This window comes from Malania oleifera, chromosome 3 (genome assembly GCF_029873635.1).
Source record: "Malania oleifera isolate guangnan ecotype guangnan chromosome 3, ASM2987363v1, whole genome shotgun sequence".
NCBI classification, from domain to species: domain Eukaryota; kingdom Viridiplantae; phylum Streptophyta; class Magnoliopsida; order Santalales; family Ximeniaceae; genus Malania; species Malania oleifera.
Window position 1 is genome coordinate 37,891,441 of NC_080419.1, and position 10,967 is coordinate 37,902,407.

Here is a 10,967-nt window from a genome sequence, read left to right on the forward strand (position 1 = left end):
ATCCTCTCTATCTCCAAGCCTGATCAGCTCGTTTAACTGGATCACCTGAAAAATGTTAAATTTCTGGGATGAGAACACACTCAGTAAAATGAAATATGCTATTACCAGTGTGTGGCAGCAGGGTTTATATGAACAATATACTGATAAATAATTGAAACTGAGATAGCATGTAAAATAGTATACAATATAACTCACACCTATATGGCTTAAAATGCAAATGTTTCTGGACTTTCTATTTAATCATACTTCTAGTAATTATAAATATATATGCTATTTTTCTGAAAATCTATCTATCTATCTATATATATACTCATAACTATGAAAACTTCCCTAGATGGCTGTATGTCATGATTAGACCCCCCCATGATAGGGTTATATGGCTCGTAGGCGGGACTTAACACTGGCTAGCCTACCAGGTCAAGTCAACTGAATCTTCCTAGTTAGATCAGCCACCTCTACCCGGACTACCAGGGAGTCTGCAGTACCACTTAAGGCACGATCGACTGCTGATTCTGATCTAAAATAGCTACAGTACCGTGCTCTGAGAACTGATATGATCCATCATGGTATGATACTGTATAATACTATTCTATATATATCTTACTATTTTACCATGTTTCTGTTTCAATTGTAATAACCATAACATTGAAATGACTTATCTTAATAAACTGTAGTATCGGAATAACTGAAATATCTAAATAACTGAAATATCTAAATGTTATGATTGTGAAATCTGTATATCATAGTATTCTGTAAATGCTGAAAAATATATTTCTGTGTGTTTACTATAAATCATGATATTCTGAAAGTTGTATAAATTCTGTGTTGATCTGATATTAACTTATGCCACATAACTAAATAAATAAAACCGCTGTATAAAATCTGTATTTTCTTGATAATAAAAGTAATTTATAATATGTAAGATTTTCCCTGAAAACACATAATTTCATACAAATTTCATATCCCAAAATACATACATTTTACTAATAAAATTCCTAAAATTACTAGCATAGCATATTTCCCTTACCTGACTGACTGGGAGCCCTAACCTCAACTCTATTCTCACGCCCATAGTGTACCATACAAAATCCTAAAATGTATATATTTCCAATTTCAATAATCCAAACTCATAATAATAACTATATTTGTCTTTTCCCTAAGCTCTATCTTTATCCATAAAATTCTAAACTACTAATTATTTATCAACATTACCTGAGTTTCTAGGGAAACATTTGCTGGGATCTTCAACCCATGCCTGTGGTATTTGGAAACCCAAACTATGAAATTACAACACCCTAGTTTAATTAACTCAAACACCAGTATATTTCTATCTTATAAAAAATCTAAGTTCAAAAAAGCCTGATAACGACAAAAACCCCAAAATAATCTACTTACCCTAATTTTGGGATGGTGCCTAAACTTCTCAAACCAAAATTTTGCTTTGACTAAGTTGTATAGAATCTCCCCAGGATCATTGTGGTAACTTCTGATCGTCAAACTAAGGAAAAACGAAGTTGGAATCCTAGAGAGAAGTGAGAGAAATCGTAGGTAGAGAGAGAAAGTAGAAAGATAAGTGATTTCCTTGTTGAAAATGTGATTTTTGCACTTATATAGACGAATAGCCATGTGGCTTCGTCAATGAGACACGTCGACTCGTCGATGAACCAAAGGGTTTAAATTTCCCCTCTCGATATCTCTTCATCGATGAGACACTGGGACTCGTCCACAAACCATATAAAGGAGTTCATTGATGAAACCAGGGCATTCGTCGACAAACCCTACTTTGCCTCTTCTAAATTTTCCTTTTTATTTTTCGGGTCTTTACAGACCGGCCTTCTATATTGACCATGTTAGCCTTAGTGGTTACACCATCATTGTTTAATGTGTTTTGATGATATTAACCTATATGTTGTTCCTAGTGTTTTCCTATCTTTGCAGATCATGTTTAGTATAGGTACTCGTACATGAATTATTGGATCGAATGCAAAGATCAGACCGAGTAGATGTCAAGAAGGAAAGATCAAATGGACACATACTCGGAATGACCCAGGCACAACCAAAGGAAGCTTAATTGTAGAATTATTTGTAATAAGGGTTGTGTGAGGTAGTATATTTTTTAACTCTTATGAGTGTGTTTTTTGCATAATTTTTGAGCAAGAGTTGAGTAAAACACATGCATACTAGGATACATGAGTTTATAGGATTGCACTAAAGACGTAAACACAAACTCACCTTTCATGGCTTTCTAAGTTAAAAACAAAGACTTTGTCAAAATAATCCTATACTCAATTAAGTTTTCAAAATGGAACAAGTGTTAAGTAATATATGAGTTATAAAAATTTTCAAAACTTGGTCCCGATTTCAAAAAACTAGCTCTTCGTCCTAAAGTCCTAAAAGTCAAGCATATTTTCAATAAATGACATACTAAGCATATAAGATATCGAAACAAGTTTTCAAATATGTTTTCATAAAACAAGATATCTTATATTTATGAGAAAACTCACTTGGATGAGTTTTAATCTTCATTAGACTCAATATTTTTCATATAATTTTGTTCAAGAATATTTTAAGACATTAAAACACTTCTTGACAAGGAAAAACAAAGCAATCGTCACTACCGTAGTGCAGCCTTGAGTCCTGAATACCCTTTGGTATTTTGGGCATAAATTTTTCTAAAAAAGTCCAAATGGGGCGATCTTAGTGTCCCTGGAAAGCTAAGACAAAATTCCACAACTTTCATGTTGATCACTTTTTCTGATTCAAGGACCTCATCGACGAATACAGGGGATTCGTCAACAAGTGCAGTGTATGGTTAGTCGACGAGTGCAGGGCCTAGTCGACGAATTCAACGGGCAGAACCGTTCCAACAGGCGGAAAATGGCTAGTTTACCAAATAAAATAATTTTTCTTCCCCCCAACGGCTAGTTAATGGCTCCTTTGGCTCTTAGGCTATAAATACAAGCTATTAGACTTGTATTAACATGGTTTTGAGCATTGTTGATCATATTTGTGAAAAATATCATTTTATCCAAAACCTAAGCACTTTGCACTTTGCACTTTGCACTTTGCACTTTGCATTTTAGTTTTTCGTCACAAGTGATCAATCCTCTCTTGCTCACTTATCTTGTAAAATTCATTCTTTGAGAGAATAGAGCGAGGATTTGGTTGTGTTTCATATTGGCTCATTTATGGAGCATTAAATTGTATTTCCAATCTCTTGTAAGGTTCTTTGTGAACCATTGTTGTAAGGTTCTTTGTGAATCGAAGCGAAGGCTCTTGGTGAGCGCTGTAGGGGTTTGTTTCCGAGTGTAGGGATTTGTTCTCGAGTTGTAAGGCTTCTCCGCCGGTGAAGGAGTATCTTTAGTGGATTGTGGAATCCTTGGCTTGGTGCTAAGGCGTGGACGTAGGCTTGGTGCTGAACCATGTAAAAATACCGGTGTTGTTCTTTCTCTCCCTTACACTCTTTATTTTATATCTTGTGCATGATTTATATTTATATTGCGATATAATTTTTTGTATCTTACCAAGAGTTTTTATTTTGTAGAAAAATACGTATTCCGCAAAAAGAGTCTATTCACTCCCCCTCTAGACTATATACTCCGGGTTGAGACTTCCAACAGACCATATTTTGAAATGACAATCGACCGGCCACTTCAGTGTTAAAGAGGCTTAGCCAACCGGCCTCCATGGCTCAATAGACCGAACTTAAGCCCAATCGACCAAACCTACAAAGGTTCGGAATCGCCTTTAACTCAGCCGACCGGCATTCTCCTCAGTCGACCAAGCCCTTCGAAAATTCAAATTTGAGCTTGGTTCAGCCAATCGACGCCTTTGCCGATTGACCAGACCTCTCAAGTTGTTCCAATTTTATAGCGCTAAAATAAGCTTAATTTTTTATTAAACATTTTTAATAATCCCCAGTGTGTCCCTAATGGTCATATTTTGAGATATGTCTATAAATACCCCCTCACAACTTAATTTCAACTAATGCTTAGATTAGAAAATCCTCCCAAACAATTTTTGTGCTATTAAATCCATACTCTTTTTTTCATTCATTTCAAAATCTTTTTAAGAGAGCTTTTGATTATTTTCTCTCCTTCTTCACTAGCATAGCTATTGCTTTTGAAGTTTGGTTGAGAATCTTTGTTTTGGGCATTTGATGTATCATTTTTTAAAAAGCATCCACTCTCACTCATTTCTTTACTTTGAAAATCATTTTGTGAGAGTTTGCATAAAGTTTCTCCCATATATTTTCTTGATAAAAAATTTGTAGCTGGTAAATCTTTGCACATCCATTGTAAGATTCAAAAGCTCACTTGTTCTTTATTGCAAAAATCATTTTTGAGCAAAACTTCAAGTTTCTCCTACACTTCTTTGACATATAGTTTTTTGGAGAAAATCTTTGAGCAAGTTAAGAGTACCTTGAGCATATTTTCATATATACATATTTGCTTGAAAGGTCTCTCAAACTTTAATTTTGAGAAAGTTATTTTTCACACTCCCAACTTTATTTGAAAAATATATTTGAGTGAAAAATACACATACTCACTTTGAGCTTTTAATTCATATCATACGTGAGTACATATAGAGCTTTATTGTGTACACATCTGCTTATTTTAGAAGTAATTTGTTTGTACAAAAATTTATATTTGTTGTAATCAAGGCGTGACCTGAAGAGGGAGACTCACCCTGTTAAGAGTCCCGGATTGCCTCAGACCTATTTTGGAAAGCTAAGATTTGCACCATCCTATAGAGTGTGCACTAAATTGGTTCAAACCCGGTTAGGAGAACTATAAGCATGGTTCTGTAAGGTGGTAGTTGTATAGGTTGGGCTCAGCCCCATAATGTGAGTTGGGGTTTCTCTCGCCCAATAAGGAGAGGGTGTAGTGAGCATTAGTGGGATCTTCCTACTGGTTTGCTAGAGGCGGGGACGTAGGCACAGTTGTCGAACCTCAATAACATATTCTGTGTCACACTCCTTTCCTACGCTCTTCACTTTTCATACTTGCATGCTTATATTTAATTTTTTGTGAATGGTATATTTGTTTTAAATATTTGCGTAATTGTTTATTTGTGGGAATTGAAATCTGTTTAGAAAGACCCTAGGTTGCGTAATACTGAATATAATCTTTATTTGACCTAGGAAGTTTTAAATTTCCAATTTACCCCTTCCCCCTCCTGGGATTACACCAATTACATCAATATACATTGAGTCTTAATTCTTTAAAGTTTAACAGATTTCTTTGGGATCTATTGGAATATAAAGTTTCTTCAATTTGTAATAAAATACCATTGGGTAACTTTATATTAGCTCTTTTAGAGCCTTCAATCAAATTTGTAGAACCCAATATTGTTTTAACTTTTGTTGAAGATATAGTCAGGTAATGGAAATATTTCTTATCTCGAAGAATTGTGTGTGTTGTAGCACTATTAGCTAATCAAACTTCTTCCAAAGACATCTTAGAATCATTCAAAGCTTTAAGACAATTCACACTGCAACACATATTTTAAAAACTCTTTATTATAATTTATTAAAGCAATAATAAATATGATAATTTATTTATTGAAATCCAAATATAATATTACTTACTTTATATCTTAAAATATCACATCATTATTTTTCGTCTTGATTTACAAGGAAATCAGCAATATCAAGATAAACAGAGGTAGATGGTCCAACATCAAGGTCTATTGGAACAACATTATCAGCAAAATTTATTTCAACTTCTTTATTTTTTTTTTCTTTTATAGAGGCTTGATATAGATCTACCAAGTGTTTAGGCATACGACAGGTATGCGACCAATGACCTTTTCCTCCGCATTTGTACCATTTACTTTCATGTTTCTGGGGTCGTTGATCCTGATCATTATCCTACTTCTAGGGGTTATCCCTCTTCTAGGGGTCATCCCTCTTTTGGGGAATTGTAGTCTCACATCGATGCTAGTGATTTTTTTGACCACGACCATGCCTGCAACCTTGCCCTCGACCATGCGATGTATTCATACTTACTTCAGGGAATGGGGTTGACCAGTTAGATAAGTTTGGCAATTTTTCATCAAAATTTCATTATTTTACTCAGCAACAAGAAGACATGATATAAGTTTAGAAAATTTAGTAAATTTCTCTCCCTATATTGATGTTGTAGGAGCACAATAGTGGGATGAAAAGTAGTAAATGTCCTTTCAAGCATGTCTTCATCAGTAATATTTTCACCATAATTTTAGCTTCGAGCTTGAAGGAACCTGAAGCAAGAAAGGAAAAAAAAAAAAGGCGAAAAGAAGGAAAAAGGTTTGGCATACCAAATTGTCAATGGTTTTCCTTGGGCTGAGCTTACTCAAGAGAGAAGCTAGCTTAAAATTTTTATAATTTTCATTACTCTCTTTCTCTAAAAATTAGGGTATCACACTCACTCTCTCTCTCTAGTCCCGAGATCTCTTCACAAGTGCTCTCAGGTCCTTTCTCTCTCCTCCCAGCTTGTTGGTCCTTGTCCTCAGGCGGTTAAAAAGCTAGGGTTACAATTTCCAAAATTGTAGACAGTTTTTCAGGAACAGGTAAGGGGATTAGATTATGTCAGTTATTTTTAAAATATGAACCGATTAAATTGAAGTTTATGATTACACGAATAGTATATATGTTTTTCTGAACGAATCGGGGCTGAAAATGATAGTTTTGATTATTATACGTATTTGGAGAAACTAATGTGAATGGGTTGATCATCTCCTTTTTTTTCATAGTAAAACATATAGTTTGAGTTAAATTAAATCCTAGAGATGATCATACCCTTGTTTTCAGCAATTATATGTTCCCTAGGCAGTTTATTATATTATGATTTATCAGTCAAAATTGTGTGGCATAAGAACGAGTATTATGGCATAATTAAACTTGATGGTTTTCATGGTGTTATATCGTGATAGATACGGGTTTTATACCTAATTATGAAATGATGGTTGTATGCCGGGTGAAATGATAGTTGTATGTCAGGTTATGAAATGACCGCTGTATGCCGAATTATGAAATGACGGCTTTATGCTGAGATGCGATATGACAAGTTTTATATGGAAATACAAACATGACAAGTTTTATATAGTTTTACAAAAATAAAATCATGTTACAGTTTTTATTATGTAAATTACAATATGTGGTTTAAGAACCCTGAGGGATCAGTTGTAATAAAAGCACGGTATCGTAGTTATAGTCTGGCAGGGAGTGCAACCACACTGGTATAATAGTGTGGTGTTGGATAGTCGATTTGGTCTGGGTACAGTACTACACCTGAAGGACATTCTGGGAGACCCCTCCTGAAGGACATTTCGGGAGACCCTACCGACAGACATTCCGGGACAGGGTAGGCAAATCATACTTATAGACAGGATATTTTGACTTGGCATTGGTCGGTCGGCCATATGCTAAGTCTAGTCTTTGGACCGAACAACCCATCATGGGGGGAAGCATGTCATTAGCCCAGTTATCCCAACAAGGTTGGTTCTTATATGCATATATTTGTGAATTTATGAGAAATGGGTTATATTGAGCCGAATTATGTTATGAAGGAAAGTATATGTATTTTTAGTTATACAAGTTAGTACAATTTTCAAATGTCAATTTATGTTCAATTAAATAAATGGAAATGTTATGTTCACACTAAAACTCATCTTAGCTACACATTGATGATAACCTAATTTACCTTATTGTGAAGTGTCTCACCCCCAATATCCATCTCATGTTTTAGATCCCATAGGAAATCAGTCCTAGCGTGCTATGGGGCTGGGAGTTGTTTTTATTAGTTTCTATAAATGTGGTGAAATACTGGATTTTATGATTGTAACGTCCCTCAATTTCTTAACATAAAATATCACATATTAAATAAAAATGGTCAACCCGAACCCGTGGGTAGCGGGGACACCTGTCAAACACAGCGGAAAACCTAGCAGCAATAAATATAAAATCTCAAATTATCCAATCATAAAACATAATACCACAGCTTTCTATAACATTATGATACTGTACTACTATACATCCTCATATACATCAAAATATCTCCAGGGTCAAACACAAAATAATTCTAACCCTAGTACAAAATCTTACCCTCCTCACGGGGTAATCTCACTAATCTCAACGGCGGCCTTGACCCGCCGGTCTCTCAGGGACTCCTGAAAAATGTAATAATATTGGGGGTGAGACACTTCTCAGTAAGGGAAAATAAACTAAATACAGCTGTGTGGCAACATGAATATTTAATGCATTTATACGTATATAGTACATTTCATAATTCCATAAACATCATCATATTGTACTGGGTAAACATATATTTTTCACATCTGTTAATAATTCATGTCATACATAAAATCATTTGTTATAACTGTAGTACTGAAAATAAACACAGGATGAATAGCTAGTTGGTGTCATGTATTACCCCCCATGACGGGTTGTGCAGCCCGAAGGCGGGACCCGACAATGGCTGGCCGACCACTGCCGAATCAAATATGTCTGTAAGTATGATGAGCCCGCCACACCCTGGTCCGGACTGCCAGGTGGACGTCCACACTCTACTGAAAGCCACATCGACTATCCATCTCCCATCCCCTCGTGGGACGGTAGCACTAATAAGGCCTCGTGCCAAAATGAACCCATAGCTACGGTACCGAGCTCCTGGTCTGAACTAAACTAACATCCTGGTTATGAAAACATATAATACATGATCATACATAACATCATTACGGCCTCGTGCTGAAAACATAGATACGGCTTCGCACCGAAATCATACATATGGCCTCGCGCCAAAATCATAGTAAATATGGCCTCACGCCAATAATATAATTACGGCCTCGTGCCGATAGCATAAATACGGCCTCGTGCCGATAACATAAATACATGGCCTCACGCCAAAAACATAGATACGGCCTCGTGCCGATAACATAAATATATGGCCTCGCGCCAAAATTGTTTCAGGTATATATATATATATATACTGAAAATACATCATTTATCACAACATAACTCATATTTCCATAAATGCTTGGTTCGTAAAATCTTTCACATCATAATACATTTCACATAAAATAATATTCATGCCACACATATGCTGTTAAAAGTCATACTTCATATTCTAAAAACGTGAATTATTTACATCTCATACATACATATACATTTTAATCATCATAGCAGTATTTTTCCCAATCGTACATTTCATGCGTAATACACAATATAACATATGCTTTTCTGAAAATAAATTTACTCATAATCAATAATAATTTGTATGAAAAATTACTGCTTTAGTTTATTCCCTTACCTGACTATTAAGAAATTCCTTAGGACCCAAAATTTCACGCCCTTGGCGCCCGAAATTTAATTCCTGCAATTTACATTTTTCCCCAGATTAATTAATCTATTTCTCCAAAATAATACTCATCTAGCCTTCCTTAGGCTCCATATACCTCAAATTAATATTTAAACTATTATTTAATATCCCTACTTAATTTTTCCAAATTTTTTCTGCGGGTCCCAAAATTACACCCGCGGCGCTCACCCGAGCCCTAAATTTCAAAAATCCTATTTCAGTCGCAGATGCTTAATATTTTAGCATTTCTAAATTAATGCTAATTAATTAAAAATAAGCCCCTTAATAATCGCCGCACCCCAAATTTGGAGTGTTGGCCCGACACCCCCACGAGAATTCCGTCCCACTAGACTTGTAGAGAATCATCCCTAGATTCTCATGGTGGTGTCCGTTCGTCAATTGGGCTTATATTTTGCAAGAAATTAAATAAAAAGGGGGAAATGGCTTACCCCATGGAATACGCTTACGCCGCTCCTACCATCGATCCGCTCCAGTAGAAATGACGGCAGCAGCGAATGGAGTCCAGTGGTATCTTCGGATTTTCGATCGGGCGAAAATCCGTCGCGAAATCGAGGAGAGAGGGAGAGAGAACGTGAGGAGAGAGAGAGAGTTCTGAGAGTTGCAGAAGAAAAGAATAAAAATGAAGAAGAAGAAGAAGAAGAATCTGGGGGAGGGGGGTGAATTTTAAGAATCCACCTGAAGCTTTAGAAGCTTCAGGTGGTTAACATAATAATAATAATAATAATAATAATAATAATAATAATAAATATATATATATTTAATTAATATTAATAATAATATATTTTATTAAAAAAATAAAAATAAAAATAAATTTTAATTAATTTTTTTCTTTTTCTTTTAAATCCGATTAATTAATTAGTTAATTAATTAAAAATTTAATTAATTAATTAATTAATTAATTTTTTTTATTTTTTATTTTTTTTAAAATCAATTCACTAATTTTTTTATATCTCTATTTTTGGGGTTTTTACATTCTTCCCTCCTTATAAAAATTTCGTCCTCGAAATTTGTCATTTCTCCTATTTCCCTTCCTTAGCGAAAACACTTCTTATTTTTATTAATTACCCTCACTTATGGCGGAGGAATACCGTGGTTACAACGAGGGCTCTGAGAGATTACAACTATTCAAAATTCTCTCAAAACCATTCACGTTTCAAAACTAAAAACTCTATCTATCTCACGTTACACTACACAAATAAAAACTACAACACTATTCCATTCACTTGACTGACTCAACTCTAAACTCCACTGAATAAGTGCGGATATCTCTGGCGCATTTGATCCTCTAGTTCCCAAGAAGCCTCCTCAATGGCATGGTTGCGCCACAGAACTTTTACCAGTGGAATCTTCTTCGTTCGTAACTCCTGTTCCTTCCAGTCAAGAATCTGCACTGGCACTTCCTCATAAGCTAAAGTATCACCCAACTCCAGTGCTTCATATCTAATCACATGGGAGGGGTCTGGGACGTATTTCCTCAGCATAGAAACGTGGAATACGTCATGGATCCTAGATAGGACCGGTGGTAATGCCAAACGATAGGCAACTGGACCCACTCTCTCAAGAATCTCGAATGGTCCAATATACCTAGGGCTCAGCTTACCCTTCCTC